Raw genomic sequence first — 17,756 nt, forward strand, 5'->3', positions numbered from 1 at the left:
CTTTAATCCCAGCAGAGGCAGGCGGATCTCTGTAAGTTCGAGACCAGCCTGGTCTACAAGAGCTAGTTCAGAAACCTGTCTCGAAAAATCCAAAAAAATAAAAAAATAAAAATAAGTCGCTATTTAGAAATGCATATATAAAAGGCAAAACCCCAGAACTGCTGAAACTGTGACCTGGAAAAATTCCTGAAGACCACTATGATTTCAGCACCGTATTTCAAAAAGTGGCAGCCGCGGTCAGTGTGTGACAGCCCAGTGAACCTGCATTAGAAATCATGACTGGGGTCCTAGCATGAATGGGGAATGTTTACAGGCCTTCTTTAAAAGTGGCATTCGGCTGCCTCTAGAGGATCCTCTAATTTTCACAGGCAGAGAAGGACATGGGAAGGGACAGTCTGGATTATAAGAACAACGTACAGGGCTGGAGAGATGGCTCAGAGGTTAAGAGCACTGGCTGCTCTTCCAGAGGTCCTGAGTTCAATTCCCAGCAACCACATGGTGGCTCACAACCAGCTATGAGACCTGGTGTCCTCTTCTGGTGGGCAGGCATACATGCAGACAGAATATTGTATACATAATAAATAAATAATTTAAAAAAACAAATGTTGAAAATTAAAGATATGGCTTAAAAAAACACTGTACAGCAGCCTTAGGGGTTTGCTACAAAGCACAAAGAAATTTTTTAAGTCTAATGTGTTAATTAAATATATTAAATAGCCGGGCGGTGGTGGCGCACACCTTTAATCCCAGCACTCGGAAGGCAGAGGCAGGCGGATCTCTATGAGTTCGAGACCAGCCTGGTCTACAAGAGCTAGTTCCAGCATAGGCTCCAAAACCGCAGAGAAACCCTGTCTCGAAAAACAAAAAAACAATAAACAAAAAAAATATATTAAATAAAATTAACTATTATATTGTTCTAAATTTTATTAATTTTGAAGGGGGGGAAGGACTTGGGCTTGTCAAAGTATATGTATGTCAGTCAAACAATAATATGTGGGAGTCTAAGTTTTCCTTCCCCAACATGTGTCCCAGGGATCATGCCATTATTCATGGTGGTCGGTACCTTTGCCCTCTGAGCCATCTTGATGGCCTTCTATCTCCACTCCCCGCCCACCCCCGGCCTGATCATTTACTTGTGACTCAAAGACTTATTCTGGACAGGATTAGAAGCTCTCAGGAAGGATAGCCTCCATCTCTTGGTAATCTGTTCTTGGTATTTTCGTTGACTTCCTTTATTCTCTTGATCAAAAATTTAGCATCTTCTGCAGCCTCCTTATTTTTCTATGTGTGTTGTTTCTTCAGAGCAATGTCAGCATCTGTGTTACAGGACACGTGGAGGAACAACACAGGAGAGCTTGGGTGCACTGGGCCTCTCACCTTCCTTGTTTAAGGGCTTCTGACAAGATATCGGTGGACATCGTCTCCTTTAGAGAGATGGAAAAGCTTTCGGATTCTGCTGCCTTTTTGGGACCACAACCACCAAGGCACAGTAGTATGTGTCAGTTCAGGAATAATTCTATCTCCCTTTTTTTTTTTTTTTTACAGTAACCAAGATGAAAACACTTAGAATGGCATCCATAATGCATCCTGAACAGACTTGCGCTTCTGCCCTCCAGTTTTCCTCAGCACTTAACAGGAATGCCTCTAATTCAATAGAAAGAGCACTCTGCCCTGGGTCAAGACTTCATGGGAAAACCTTGTATCAACAGGTTTCTGGGGTTTTGTTTGTTGAGACAGGGTCTCTATGTAGTCCCAGATGTCCTAGAACTTGCTATGTAGGCCAGTGCACAGCTAGAATAATGTGGAGATGCCAGTGTAAGATTCTCATTTCACCTGGGATGTGTGCTGAACCCCAGGTCAGTAAGCATCCGTGTGGATGTGTCTGCATAAAGTTAGTTAGGCACTGAGGTGGATGAGATCTGACACCACAGTGGTGGGCCAGAGTAAAGAGGAAGGGGTTGCAGAGGTGTGTGCTCAAAGTACTTCTATCTTAGGAATCCTGAGAATCCTGGCCAAACAGCTCACCTGTGGGCTGTATCTTACTTTAGGTAACAAATGACAATCATGACCGACTGAATTCAAGGGACTATTATGTATCCAGTCTGTACTTAATATCTATCAGCAAAGAAAGGCTGAGAAGGTAGGCTGAGTTATAGTGAAAATGGTCTTTAATGCCACCCGAAGAGTTGCCATGGAATTTAGAAGCTGCCTTTCTTTTTTTTTTTTTGGTTTTTTTTTTGAGACAGGGTTTCCCTGTAGCTTTGGAGCCTGTCCTGGAACTAGCTCTTGTAGACCAGGCTGGTCTCGAACTCACAGAGATCCACCTGCCTCTGCCTCCCAAGTGCTGGGATTAAAGGCGTGCGCCACCACCGCCCGGCTAGATGCCTTTAATTCACTGTAATCATCTTATGTCTCCAGTAGTAATGTTCTCTGAGCACACAGCTAGCTCAAGTGTTTCCTTTGACCCCAAATCCAATTACAACTATTATTAGATGAAGATAATGTCTACATATCAGAACAGCTGAGCAAAAGTCTGAGAAGAGACTACAGAGCACAGAAAGTCCTCTAGTTACACCACTATGTCCTGAGTTGAAATGACCAACTAACTACAAACTACTTATGGCTTTAAACTTGTGTTTGGCTTGAGACAGGGTCTTCTCTCTGTACCTGAGATTAGCCTTGAAAGTGAAGCAACTCTCCTCTTTCTGGTCAGACCTCTTGAGTGCCAGAAACTACAGGCAAGAGCCACTTATAAGACCTAGACCTTGGGGTTGGAGAGAAGGTCCAGCTGTTAAGAGCACTGGCTGCTCTTCCAGAGGACCCAGGTTCAATCCCCAGCAACTACATGGTGGCTCACAATCATCTCTAATGAGATCTGGTGCCTCCTTCTTGCTTGATAGACAGAACACTGTATGATAGATAGATAGATAGATAGATAGATAGATAGATAGATAGATAGATAGATAGATAGATAGATAGATCTTAGAGAGAGAGAGGGAGAGAGGGAGGGAGGGAGGGAGGGAGGGAGGGAGGGAGGGAGGGAGGGAGGGAGGGAGGGAGGGAGGGAAGGAGAGGGAGAGGGAGAGGGAGAGGGAGAGGGAGAGGAGAGAGAGAGAGAGAGAGAGAGAGAGAGAGAGAGAGAGAAGACCCAGATCTTAGAAGTTTTAAAAAGCATAGTGTTGGAGCTGGAAAGATGGCTCAGTGGTTAAAAACACTGATTGCTCTTGCAGAGGACCTGGGTTCAACTTCTGGCACCCACATGGTAGCTCACAACTATGTGATTCCAGTTCCAGGGAATCCAATACCCTCATAAGAACATACATTCAGGCAAAAACACCAATGCACATAAAATAAAAATAAAGTCTTCCATACCCTGTTTTCCTAAAGTGGAGAAATAAAAACTAAGCACGCAGCAAAGCCAATTCTGCCGACCTCTCATTATCTAAAGGTGTCCACTGTGAGCACTCCTTTTTTGGAGCCCCTCCCACTCCCAGGGTTCTTTCTCTCCTTTCCTTATCAAATCGTTCTTTGTTCTGCTCTAATTAATTGCTTTTATAAGTAGAATTATAAGTAATAATTTTCATTTTTTAAAATTACCATGCTTCTATCTTTGCCACAGTTACGACCATATAAAAATAGAGCTGGAGGGCTGGGATGGAGCTCAGCTGCACAATGTAAGTTTCACATGCCTGTGCCCTGGGCTCAATCCTCAGCACCACAGAGAGGCAAAGCTTTTCTTTATTGTAAAATAATCACTCAGTTTTTCATCTTTAATTTCATATAACAGTTTTATTCTGAGCAAAAGTCCAAGGAAGATAGGTTTGGTAAATAAACTCAAATTGTGGAACTTTAAAATCCCATCTCTCCAGCTGCACACAGCTACCTAGCTGTGAAGCTGCAGAAGGCAGACAGACCCTGGGAAGGCTCCTGAGCTAAGCTGCCATTAGTGAAGTTTCTCCAACAGTGCCCCGCACTCCCAGCCATGGCAGGTGCATGTTGTGAGTGTTTTTTTAAGATGTCCATGTGTGTATGAGTGTGTGTGTGTATGCGCACACACATGCACCAGTGCCACATGAGTGTAGGTACCTGAGGAGTCCAGAAGAGGGTATCAGAATCCCTTGGAGTTATAGTTGGTGGTGAGCCACTCAACACTGGGGCAGGTAACCAAGCTTGGGCCCTGTGAAAGAGTGAAACACTAGCCGGGCTGTGGTGGCGCACACCTTTAATCCCAGCACTCGGAAGGCAGAGGCAGGCGGGTCTCTGTAAACTCAAGACCAGCCTGGTCTACACAGAGAAACCCTGTCTTGGAAAAACAAAAACACAAACAAAAAGAGTGCTACGCTCTCTTAAGCACGGAGCTTCTGACATTCCCTCTCACATACAACTCTAGACTGACCTGCGATTATTTATAAGGTCATTCTGGACAACAACACCTAGAGAATACTAAATCCCAGTTCTGATATAAACACCAGTGAAGGAAACATGGCCATTCTTCTTCATCACAACACATTTAATACAGGAGATGACAAAACTGGAAAAATTACCCTTCAGAGGGTGGCTCACTGACATGGGCTCCTCAAACTCCATAGAAGCAAGTTGCTTCTCCGGGACTGGTTTTCTCATGTGACTTGGACATGAGTGCTACTAATGAAGGGGAACTCCTGCATGATGAACTAAGCACCTAGCTGAGGCGCTTTCAGCAGGAGCAGCTCACAGGCAGGGTGCATCTACTGAGACAGCATTTAGCATTGCTTCTTCAAGTGCTACAGCACTTGTGTAGAGACCAAGACTCTTATCCGAGCCACTGCTCTCCTGCAACCCTGACAGGACACCACAACACAAAGACTACGGTCAGAAGGAAATGAGATAAACAGAAGCACATAGTTGATTCTGTGTCAACAGGAACAAACAGGTCATATTTACAGCAACATTTCTGTAGCTTCAACTATTAGGGCATTGGGGAATACTCCCCTGTGACTTAGGACTGGGAAATGTGTCTGCAAAAGGTTATCCCAAAGGGAATGAAAAAGAGCAAGATTACTTAAAAAAAAAAAAAAAAAAATATATATATATATATATATATATATATATATATATATATATGAGGAGAAATTACAGGGATTACAATGTTCTGCCTGCCTCAACAAGCCAGGAATTCCCTCTGCACTGAGATTCCCCAAAGCAACCACTCTGCGTTAATCACAACGAAACCTGTGTCTTTTGCCTCCAGAGACTGGGCCTCCATCAAGCTCTTTAGAACTCTAAGCAGAACAGGTAAGATCAAGCTGAAAGATAGAAAGAAAGGGTTGATCCTGTGAGAAAATAGACTACCCAGGGAAATGGGCAACAAACAAAAAGATTCAGGCAAGAACCAATGGTCTACTTCAGGTTTCAGAATTTTTGAAAACAAAAAAGCCAAACAAAATAGCTACCTATTTCTTGTTAGCTCAGTAAACATGAGACTACTTTGTAATCTCTCTCTCTCTCTCTCTGTCTCTCTCTCTCTCTCTCTGTCTCTCGCTCTCTCGCTCTCTCTCTCTCACACACACACACACACACACACACACAGACACACACACAGACACCTACCTTCCTTCATTATTTTGGTCAGTTACTTTGTTTTTAAAAGCAGTTAAAAGTGCTGAAAAGAGGGTTAGGAAGCAAGAGTGTGAAGACAAACTAGAAATAACTTCTGCGCGCATGTGTATGTGTGCGTGTGTATGTATGTGTGCATGTGTACATGCAAGAGGCTAACGTAGTACACCATGTCTCAAGAAATAAGATGGAGAGTAATAGTTCCTTTTATTTCTTGAGACATGGTCTCAACTTAGCTCATTACAACCTATAACTCAAGCTCCAAGGGGATCTCACTTCTCTGGTCTCAGAGGGCACCCTTATTATATCATGCACATCCTCATTCTTTCTCTGTCTCTGTCTCTCTTTCTCTCTCTCACACATACAAATAATAAAAATAAAACTAAAAAAAAGAAGAAAAACGAAAGAAAGAGAGAAAGAAAGAAAGAAAGAAAGAAAGAAAGAAGAATAGAAAAGAAAAGAAAAAAGCAGCTGGGTGTGGTGGCACATGCCTTTAATCCCGGTTCTTGGGAGGCAGAGATAGTTGGGATCTCTGTGAGGCCAGACCTGAAGGCCAGCCTGGTCTACATAGAAAGTTTCAGGATAACCAGGGACACATAGTAAGGCCCTGTCTCAAAACAAAACAAACAAACAAAAAGGCAAAGATTTACTGGGAAATGATCTACTCTGGCTCAAGTGCCAACTACAGCTTGGGGAACCGGTAACCTCCAGACTTGGTAAAAAAAATCACTGTCCAGATTTCCTCCACAAGCTACAGAGCTGAAGGCTGTCTCTCCGAAGCCACTTCATTCCTTTCTGGCCTGCACCACAATCTTCTCCAATGCAAAGTGCTGTGAGCAACACTCTCGGGACTAGAGGAAGCGACCGACAGATCACCTGGAGGACAGGTGTCCTGGATCAAGCCAATGATCAGTGCTGGCACTAAGTATGTTCAGAGTGGAGGGCCTCTGGATGAGCTGTCCATTGGTTACTTTTCTGGACGGCATGTATCTACCTGCACTAGCCCCTTAGGCTGAGAGAAGGGCTTTCCTTCTCTTTTTAATTGGTAAGATTAATCTAGACCACTGGCCCTTAATAAGTGAACCCTTACCTCCTCCCAACCCTGTACATCAAAGTCTGGCAGGCTGGCCCTAATGCTCAATCAATCCTCCTGCCTCACCTGTCCAACTCAGCAACAGGAAACAGAACACCTCACAAAACCATGTATGTTTAACCTGATTCCAGTATCTCCTGTAAAATGAAGAGCGGGGCTTGATCAGAACAGCATCCCCTGGGTGAGGCTGAACACCCAGGCAGACAGCCCTTGTAGAGCAGCCCAACTCCAACATGCCTCCATTTCATTGTTGCAGTAAGTGAGCACCTCAGAGCAGCCAGGAAGTGAGTCAGTTCTTCTTTTTTTTTTTTTTTGTATGGTTTTCTTTTTAAGATCTTCATTTTATTTATCTGTATATGTGTCTCTATGTATACTACATGTATGCAGGTACCTTCAGATGCCAAAACAGGGGGTAGGATCTTCTAGAGCTGGAGTTACAAGCAGCTGTGAGCTAATGTGGGTGCTAAAAACAGAACACAGAACTCAGATCCCCTACAAAAGCAGTGAAGTGCTCTTAAACACTGAATTGTCTGGGCTGGATAGTTTGATGTCAACTTAACACAAGCTAAAACCATCTGAGAAGAGCGGTTGTCAATTAAGAAAATGTCTCCAAAGAAGCCTGACATGGGATGGGTGAAGATACACTTTTTTTCCTTCCTTCCTTCCTTCCTTCCTTCCTTCCTTCCTTCCTTCCTTCCTTCCTTTATTTATTTATTTATTTTTTGTGGTGGTTTTTCAAGACAGGGTCTCTCTGTGTGTACCAGACTAGCCTCGAACTTACAGAGATCTGCCAGTCTCTGCTTCCTGCATGCTAGGATTAGAGGCGAAGTTAACCTGGGCTACATGATCCTGCCTCAAAAAAGCAAAACTAAAACAAAATCCTGAACAGATTATGATCTAACAGAAGGTATGGGAAAGCGTCTAAAATGAACCTGAAGGATGGAACCCTGAGTTAGAAAGATGCTGAGGAGCTCCCTGCCATTTTCACCCAGAGGGACAAACTAAAGCACAAGTCAGAAAGGCTCAGGGAGAGAGTTCTATGTGCAGAAACTTGGCCTCTAGGTAAATGCCTACTGCACCCATGCCAAGAACCTCTCACTATTAGTCAGCCCAATAATGCAGCACAGGAGCCAGGCACTCAGGAGATTCCCCTGGAGGGATGGCAGATCTGCTGCCACCAAAGCCAACACAAGGTTCTTATTTGTCTCAATCAAGAGCTTTGTCCTAGTAGCTTAGGCAGAGCTGACACCTGCACAGTACTGAGATTTAGCAAAAACCAACTCCATAAAAGAAGTTACTATCGGTCTCCTGTAAGTGACAGTGGGGCCAAGGTAGGCTCTGAGATAGCTCTGAGAAACTCCAGCTAAAATTCAGACTAGGACGAGTGTCCAGAACCAGCCTCACCCACTTCATTCATAGGGGAGGTCTCCTACCCTGACTGTCCGAAGTCAGCAGGGAACTCCACTGTCTTGCTTGTCAGAACGCAGACTCACAGTGTATACTGCTCACAACTAGCTCTGTGAGAAAAAGCCAGCTTCTGGATATTAGGGTGCACACCTGTAATCTCAGCACTTGGGGAGGAAGAAGGCAGAAAAATCTTGCATTCAAGGTCATTCTTGGTTTCATTTTTTTTTTATTTTATTATTATTATTATTATTTTTTTTTTTTTTGGATTTTCGAGACAGGGTTTCTCCTTAGCTTTTGGTTCCTGTCCTGGAACTAACTCTTGTAGACCAGGCTGGCCTCGAACTCACAGAGATCCGCCTGCCTCTGCCTCCCGAGTGCTGGGATTAAAGGCGTCACCACCGCCCGGCTCTGTTCTTGGTTTCATAAAGAGTTCAAGGTCAGCCTGAGATGTGTCAGGTCTTGTCTCAAACAAACACAAGTGGGGATGACTGTAGCGCAGAGGCAGAGCGCTGTGAAGCACGGCAAGGCTTGGGGCCCTAGAACAGCCAAAAGGGAAGATGATTTTAAAAAGAAACAACTGGAGCTGGACGGCTCAGTGGTTAAGAGCACTTGGCTACTCTTCCAGAGGACCAGGTCTGATCCCCAGCATCCACGTGGTGGTGGCTCGCAACCATCTATTACTCCAGACCCAGAAGATCCAATACCTTTTTCTGGCCTATGTGGGCACCAGGTACAGACATATACACAGGCAAAATACCCTTGTATATAAAGTAGTAATAAAGATTAAAAAAAAAAAAAAAAAGGAACCAGCGATGAGCAGCAAGCAGTCTACAGCAACCAGGGGAGTGTTTGGACTTTGTTGAGCTTTTCTGACTTTTGTAAGCCACCAGCTCTCCAGACACCAAAAGACAATGTCCACTTACAGATAATGTATAAAAGATGAGTGAGCAGATCATTTGGTTCTCCAGTCAACTCCCCAAGCTTGTCATTCAATAGCTCATTAAATATTCAACAGTGACATTTACAAGTACTAAGGAAGAAGCATTTATTTGTCTGCAAAGAGCACAAAGAACAAAACGGTGTACCTACACTTTGAAGAAATGGATTGGCTTTTCTCCAGAAGCAACTTCATTTAACAAGTGTCTCTGGCACATGTTGTCTACCGTGTAGGGCTTGTTTTAAATGGGAATCTTAGACAATGAGCAATATACAAAGGGCTAACCATTTTCTTCAGTCACTTTCATAACTTCAATGAATGCTAACATCATCTCACAGACCCTCCCCCTCTGTGTCTGGCCAACACCTGGCCCAGCAGTTCCTAAGCCTTAATACAGGCTGAGATGTCCCTCACAGCCCTGACCCCCTCTCTATGCCTGCACAGCATAGGTGACTCCCACAGGCGTCGCTGTTCCAGGACTCAGCATTCCACAAGCCCAGAGATCCGGCCTCCAAAGGTCACTAAGCAATCCCACCTTTCATTCCCAAACTTGGCCATTCCCCTTGCACATCCCAGCCTGTCACAAGCAGCCTTCATCCTGCATGCACTTCCAGAGTAGAAACCTTGAGAATCTGCTGGGTGCCAACCCAGCTCCCTTCTCTCCCTCCCTCCTCGGTGTCCTGTGTCACTAACTTCTGCTGATTCTGTCTGCACTGCCTGGAGCCCACCCCGCTCCTTCCAACTGTCCTGGATATAGCCCTTTGGAGCTCAGCTTTTTCAGCAGCTCCTACCTGTTCTATTCCAAAGCATCCATCTGTTGTTCCCACACTGCCATACCCATGCAGCCCTGTAAACAAAATCCTTCCATGCACAGGCCATCCTTACTCACTTGTATATGTAAAAGCATTATTTTTTTTCTTTGCATTGGTGTTTTGCCTACATGTGCATCTGTGTAAGGGTGTTGGATCCCCTGGAACTGGAATCAGAGAGAGTTGTGAGCTGCCATGTGGGTGCTGGGAATTGGACCTGGGTCCTCTGGAAGACCAGCCAGCACTCCTAACTGCTGAGACATCTTCCCAGCCCAGTAAAAGCATTCTTTTCAACATAATGCTGCTTGTCTCTGGAGTGAGGAGCTTCACAACCAGGAGAAAAGGGGAGGAGCTGATCCCGGGCTTCCAAAGCATATCGGCACAGTATGAAACTGTTTAGAAACTCCTCCGAAGGCAAGAGGCGAGCAAACCTAGTCATCCTGTTTCACATGCGGCTTTCTATTTATTTACTGCAGGAACTACTGTGGAGGCAAAGGCTTTGTTTTTAGCTCCCAACAAGTATCCCTTGTGCTTGTCACATAGCCATGTGTGTATTTTCAGAGAAGTGTCAACAACAACTCAGAAGAGTAAAAAATGATTTGACGACTTAGCTAAAATGCTGAACAGCTTTTCTCCACTAAGAGAACACTGGGTCAATCAGTTTCGAATTTGAAATCACACATCACCAAAAAAGACACAGTACCCTGTGAGAGGTGCATCCCTGGTGAGACCGCATTTCAAAGGGAACCTCTGAGACCTATTACCCAGTAGTGGCCAAAGCTCAAGTCCAGGTTTTAGGGAATAGCTCAAGCCTGACCCGGAGCTGCTGTCCAAACACTGAAGTGAAAACACAAGCGCTTTTCTGTTTGCCTCATTCAGAGCAGCCAATCTTCGGCAGCTACCTCAAGTGACGATGTGCAGAAATGATTCTGAGAAGTCAGAAAACAAAAACATGCTAGGTGATGGTAGCCTTGAAAGGTCAAAACAAGCAGTCAACAAAACAGTCTGTACATTCCTTGACCCACCACAACCTATTCTGTAGGAAGCCACTTTTGTGGACTCTGGCAAAGCTGCAGTCTCTTGGCAGTCCTTGGGATTCACACCAAGAACAGATAGAAATTGTGGAGAGCCTGATAGAAATTGTGGAGAGCCTGGTATACACATACGTATTAAGTGCAACACCTTCCAGACTAACATGAAGCTTACTGGAGAAAGTGATCCTCAGCACCTGGATGAGCATCAATCATGCACTCTTTCTGGAGGGTTCCCAGGTGCTATGTGCACAGACCCTTGCACTCCTGACCTGCTGCAGAGTTCCTCAAGGAGTAAGCTTTTAGGAGCTATTCCAATGCAAAGAGAGGCTCACCTCACTGTCACTTTACAACAGGACGATAGGTACAACCTAAATAACTGAAAGTTGAGGGCCAATTCAGTAAGTTCTAGCACATAATGCAGGAAATGTGATGAACTTTGCTCGTCAGTATAGAAACATCCACATTAAATCACAGCTAACAACGCTGCTCAAAAGGGTATACACACTTATATGTGCAAAGGTCAGAGGACGTCACGCTGATTACAGTCAAGGTATATGCTACAGGTGTTTTATGCAGGAGTCTTCTGAGCAGGTGTTACTTTACAAGCACGAAACAGAAGCACTCATTTCAAAGCACTTGTCAGTGCAACTGAGCCCTAGGTTCAGTCTTTAACACTAACTGTACTGGACCTCTGTGATTTGTCAGCTTTACAGACGAACCATAGGAGGAGACGGGTTAGTGCAGCTGTCGGAGCTGTGCACATTTCAAAAAAGCAAGGGAAGTGATTTGCCATTTCCAGTGCTGCTTTCAGGAGAGGCGGCAGACTCCGAAGTCAGGTGTGAAAAAGACACAAGTAACAAAGTGAGGTCTTCACTCCTCACACAAAAGGACCTGTTTCCTCCTCCAGTGCACCACCAAATCCTGTTTGGGAGCTTATGGAAGCACTCAGCACCTCTTTTCTTCAGTAAGGATTTTAAAGTAAATCAAAAGGCCAGCTCAAGTCCAAGTGACTAGTGTCTTGCCTGTCATCAGTGCTGTGACCTCTTCAGCCTTTGCGAAGGCTCTGGACTTATGATTGACTTTATAACTTTAGCAATAGTGAGGACATGAAGCTCACACTCATAAATGCTCCTAACAGCAGCAGTGCCCTACATGCCACACGTCACTTCTCAAAATGATGGGACATTAACACAGATTTTAAAAGATAAACTCACCTCAACTTCTTCAGAAATAAAATACCGTGAACTTACCTTCCCAAAACATTTCCTGAGTATTCTAATCTTATGGCCTAGGCACAGCCTGAGAAAAGACCTTTAGAAAAGACATTGGAGAAACTACATGAAAGGAACTTGGCATTTAGCCTGAAGTTGACAAGTGTTTGATCTGCCAGAGGACATGGTTGTAGGTCACATTCTGACCTGGTGTAGTGTTCCCGAAGCCACACACCAGCACCAAGTCCATTTGGACACTGCTACAGACATTCAGATTACATGCTGCCTAGTTTCATGATACCACGCTGAAGTTCAGGGACAGCCTCCTCCCACCCCAATTCCCTCCCCAGCAGGAACCCATCTGCACCCTACTTTTCCTTGGGATTTAACAACCCTCTGAAACATCTATCTAAAAAGTATAAGCATTTATATTTCTAAAATCCAGTGGCTTACTCTGCAGAAAGACCCACCCAGAGCCCTCTAGAGATTACTAATGCCTTGAGGGAAAAGTGAAAGTCAGGACAATGTCAAATTGAGCCCAAAATTTCCAGATTACAAACTGGTGAACAGGAAAAATAGCTGAAGGCAATGGTGAAAGTGAAGGCACCTCATACCCCTTACATAAAGTATAACTCATCTACACAACAGGGCGGGGAGGCGCAGGGCACAGCAAACAGTCTCTACATCAAACCTGTCATCTTCCAACGGTATCTGCAAAGTCAGCTCTCACTGGCCCTTCCTCTAAGACCACACTTCTCACAATTCCTCAATAGTTCACGCTCTTTTCTTTTTCTTTGAGACAGGGTCTCACTATATAGCCCTGGCTGGCCTCAAATTCAGATCCTCCAGCTTCTGCCTCTCGTGCTGAGATTCAAGGTGTGTATTACTAAGCCCAGCTGACGTTTTTCTCTTGAAAATATACAGATTATAACATTAGGTATACTTAAAGTATTGATTAATCTCAGACCTTATTTAATTACTGTAATTTAAAGATAATTTTCTTTATATAAAATAATTATATATTCAAACTATACCAATTTATCATCTATCCAAGGCATATACCTGAAAAGATTAAAAACACATGAGCATAGCCAAGTGTGGTGACATGCCTACAATCCCAGCACTTAAGAGGCTGAGGCAGAAGAACTGCTGAGAATTCAAGACCTGCCCGGACTATACAGTAAATGGTCACACACACTCCAAAATAGTGTAACACCTACTCACACAAAACTTTATATACAAAAATGTCAAACATAATTTACTATAGCCAGTATGTAAAAATACCCACAGATACCAACAAATGGGGTTGTTGATCCCTGAAATACAATTTTATGCAGCCATCATAAAAGATGAAGTACTAACACATTCTATAACTTGAACTTTGAAAATAAGCTAAGTGAGCCAGGCAGTGGTGACCCATGCCTTTAATCCCAGCACTTAGGAGGCTGAAGCAGGTGGAAGTCTGTAAATTCAAGGCCAGCCTGGTCTACGTAGTGAGTTCCAGTTCAAAAACAAACAAAAGGAGGAGAAAAAAGAAGAAAAGCTAAGTGAAGGGAAACAGCACAAACTACATATTCTAGGAATCCACTTATATACAACGCCCAGAACAGGCAAATCCAGAGAATCTACAAGCTACTACCAGGACTAAGAAACATTCACAAGCTGGGAGCAACTGAAAATGGGCAGGCTTTTTTTGGGAGGAGCAGGGGACGGGTTTTGGACTCAAGACGGTAGGTGAGGCTGTACAACCTTCTGGATTTAAAAACTGAGTATACATGTTTAAAGGGTGAATGTCATACTGTGACTTTGCAACTCAATTTTGGCTTTTTAGGACACGTATTATGGGGCTAGAGTGTCGAGGTCATAGGATAGCTTGAGGAATCAGTTGTCTCCTTTTGCCATGTAGGTCCTGGGGCCCAAACTCAGGTCATTAGGCTTGGTGACAAGCACCTTTACCAACTGAGCCATCTTCCCAGTCCCGCAGTTCAGCTTAAAACAACAAAAACTCAAGGTCATCATCAACAGGTAGATTTGACTTTTAGAAAGTCGTGGCTACAAACTGACACAGACTTCCTGGCAGGACTTGAGATTCCAGAGAAGCCTCCCTGAGGCGCTGGAATCGGTGCACTCTCCCAGTGACCACTTATAAAAAGTGCAGCTCAGACTCAGACACATCAAACCCACTCCAGCTCTACATGCAGCTCACCTCATCTTCATACCTTAAAATTCAAAAGCCAGGCATGGTCGTGCACACCTTTAATCCCAGCACTCGGGAAGCAGAGGCAGGTGGCTCTCTTCTGAGTCTACACAGTGAGTTCTAGGTCAGCCATGGCTATATAATAGTGAGACCCTGTCTCAAAAACAGAGGCAGGGGTAAAGAGATGGCTGAGCAGTCAAGAGCATGGGCTGCCCTTCCAGAAGACCCAGGTTTGACTACCGGCACTCATGTGGCAGCTCATGAATTCTAGTCCAGGGAACCTAATCCCCTCCAAGGGCACTAGACATGCATGTGGTACATACATGCAGGCAAAACATATAAATACACAACATAAATCTTTTTTAAAACTAAAACATACACAAACAAACAAAAATAAAAAGCAAAAACAAAAAACCTACAAACACCACCACCCCAAAGAATGTTTTTAAGATTGGCAAGACTCACAGAAACACTTCAGAATCCTGGCCCAGTAAAAACTTGAAACCAAAGGCTGGAATACAAAACTGTTTTATTTTCATGTTTATGTTCCAAGTTAAATTGAGCTTAAACAAACATCCCTCGGCTTTTTAGGAGCACTTTCAAAGCTCAATATTTAAAGGTCAGAACTTATATGGTACAGACCATGCTGACCATTTTCAAATCAATGGTTTCTGCAAGATGTGTTTAGCATGCAGGGAAGTTTTTGTTGCTTTCCAGTTATGAGTCAGAGAGAATAAAGCAATTACAAACACATTCACATTCTCTCTCTCTCTCTCTCTCTCTCTCTCCGTCTTTTCTCCTCTCCAGCCCTCCCAAGCATGGCAGAGAGGCCCGTCTTTACTTATAACTAGTGGTTCTCTGAAGTCACCTAACCATCTGAAGGCCTCTATTTGCTCATCACCAAAACATGAAAGAAATGAACTGCAAGGTTTTGAAGTCCTAAGTTCTCAACAGCCTTTCAATGATGCTGCTGTGGCTTAGGAAACTCAGAGATGGCACCGGGTAGTTTTCATGATTCTGTGTACCTAGGAAGACACAGCACGCAGAGTAACAAAGTTACAGGGAAGAAGAACAAGAAAAGTCCCTACAGCTTGTGCCCATGTGGGCTACTCCTGCTAGCCCAACAGAGAGAATGAGCCTTTGCCAATTTTCCATGGGATGGGAGTGGTGCCTGGTCTCACCACACCCACCACAGCCAATTTTTCCTAAAAGAAGTCCAATGGGGACAATAACAGTGTGAGCATCAAGTACTCTTCATCATGACTAACAGGGCAGATCAGTTTCCATTTTTACTATTTTTTTTTTTTGACAGTTTCTCTGTGTAGCTCTGGCTGACCTACAACTCACTCTGTAGCCCAGGCTGACCTCAAACTCAGTGATCTGCTTGCCTCTGCCTCCCCAGTGCTAGGATTAAAAGTATGTGCCACTACCCCTGGCAAATTGCAATTTCTAAAAAAAAAAATCAAAATAATATTTTCTTTCTCATACAAAAGAAACTAACTTTCATTCCTAACAGTTAAAGAGAAGCCCACAATGAGAGACCAAACTGCAAAAAAGAGTCTCGGAGACAAGGTCTCACTATGTTGACTAGGCTGGCCTCAAACTCACAGAGATTTGCCTTCTTTTAATACAATTCAGCTCATAACTCCCATTAGTCTGGCTTGTGATGGGATAGTGTCAATAGAGCAGAGGCCACCAGCTGATGAACTGGTTATGGCTGCCAAAGATCAAGTGAGACCAGCTTAGGAAGTTGTTTCAGGTGACTCTCAGGATGACTTTCTGGAAGAGCTCCTCCACAACAGGATAGTTCTAGAAAACAAGACTCTCAATGTTCCCATACACTCCACCATTTCATAAGGATTTAATACATTCAGATATAGTAGCCCCTTTTCTCCTTGAGGGATATATTCAAGGTCCATAGTGGGTATCTGAACCCTTTAAGTTCTTTTTAAAATACATATCTATAATAAGGTATAATTTATAAATTAGGTACAGTAAGATAGTAACAACATTTGCTAAAATTAAAACATACTGTAATAAAAATTATACAAATTAGTACCCTACATCTTCCTTTGATCTGATAACCAAGATGGTTTCTCAGTGACTTAACTGGTGGTTAATTTAGAGCAAATACAACCAACAACGAGACGACCTGACCGGGTATGGCATGCTCATCTGTAGTCCCAGTACCACAGGACTACTCAGGAGGCCAAGGCAAGAGGATTGCTTGAGGCCAGGAATACATGGCCACCCTGGGCAATACAGTAAGATCCTGTCTCAAAACAAACAGTAACCACTGGGTAAATATGTAAGATTCCAGCTCAATACTCAGGACTGCATGCAATTTAAAAATTAGGAAAGGTTTACTGCTGGGATCTTACAATATTCTCAGACCTCAGGTACTAGAAACTACTATACTCCCAAATTATCAATCAAATCACAGGTTTTTCAAGCACAAAAAAAAAAAAAAAAAAAAACCAACTATCTTCTCAGCTTTATCAAGTGAAACTTCCCGGCTCACTATCTTCCAATCTGTTGGCTGACAACTCCTGACACCGTTTTATTGGTGGTGCTGGGTCTTGAAGCAGAACCTCAGGCATGGTCCAAGGAAGCAGTCTACACTGAACCGCCCACAGCTGACTGTAATTTTAATATGTGGCAGCACAGATCCTCAGGTCACTGAAAGTGCTACCTAGGTGACTCGCAATGACAGCTAATGGCAGCCTCTTAAGAAGGATCCTGAGTCTAGACAGACTTCACAGTGAGTTTGTATAATTCCAAAACCTAATCTCGAGGAAGGCTCTCTGAGATCTGATTAAAAAATAATGGGAGTTATGGCACACACACACCTGTATCCTCAGCACTTCGGAGGTGGGGGCAGGAGGCTCAGTAGTTCAAGGTCAGCCTCCAGTACACAGCAAGTGGATAACAAAAAACGCTGGTTGTTTTTTTTTTTTTTAAAAAAAAAGCAGCAAGCAATTAGTGTCCCCCAAACAATTATTTGCTCCAATGTCAAATTTTGTCCTAGCATATGAAACTTTAAGTAACTAAAAACTCAATGTCACCGGAGAAGTGAAACCAAAGTGACATTTGAACCTAGAGCCAATGACAGCATGTCCTTCAATTTCAAAGGAAGAGCTTCATGAACTGAAAGAGCTTTAATGGCATACACGAAATCTCCAAGGGCATATACACTAGATAAAGTTTCTGATTGCTTGTGGATTGTTTAGCCGTTTGGACAGCTCTCTCCTGTCTCCTCCACCCAAGGTGTAACTCGTTTAGGTCTTAGGAAGCACCTGTGGCCTAAAAAGCTGTGACGAGTCTTGGCTGCAGCCTACAAGCAGGTCCGGCCATTCTATTTTGGGTCAAGGAGACCTTCTACCACCCCAAGTGACCCCAAGTAGACAAGTTCGGTTTGGGAGAGACCACTGTTAGAATTTCTAACCAGGCTAGCTGTCGACCCCCAACCCCAA

At 43.8% G+C, this 17,756-nt stretch overlaps 1 protein-coding gene across 1 annotated transcript in view; it reads right to left on the minus strand.

Annotated features, from left to right (window-relative positions):
- Positions 1 to 17,756, minus strand: part of Pptc7 (protein phosphatase targeting COQ7) — a 37,979-nt gene that overhangs the window by 19,197 nt on the left and 1,026 nt on the right. The window lies entirely within an intron of this gene.

Source organism: Chionomys nivalis, chromosome 3 (assembly GCF_950005125.1).
Source record: "Chionomys nivalis chromosome 3, mChiNiv1.1, whole genome shotgun sequence".
In the NCBI taxonomy this organism is placed as follows: Eukaryota; Metazoa; Chordata; class Mammalia; order Rodentia; family Cricetidae; genus Chionomys; species Chionomys nivalis.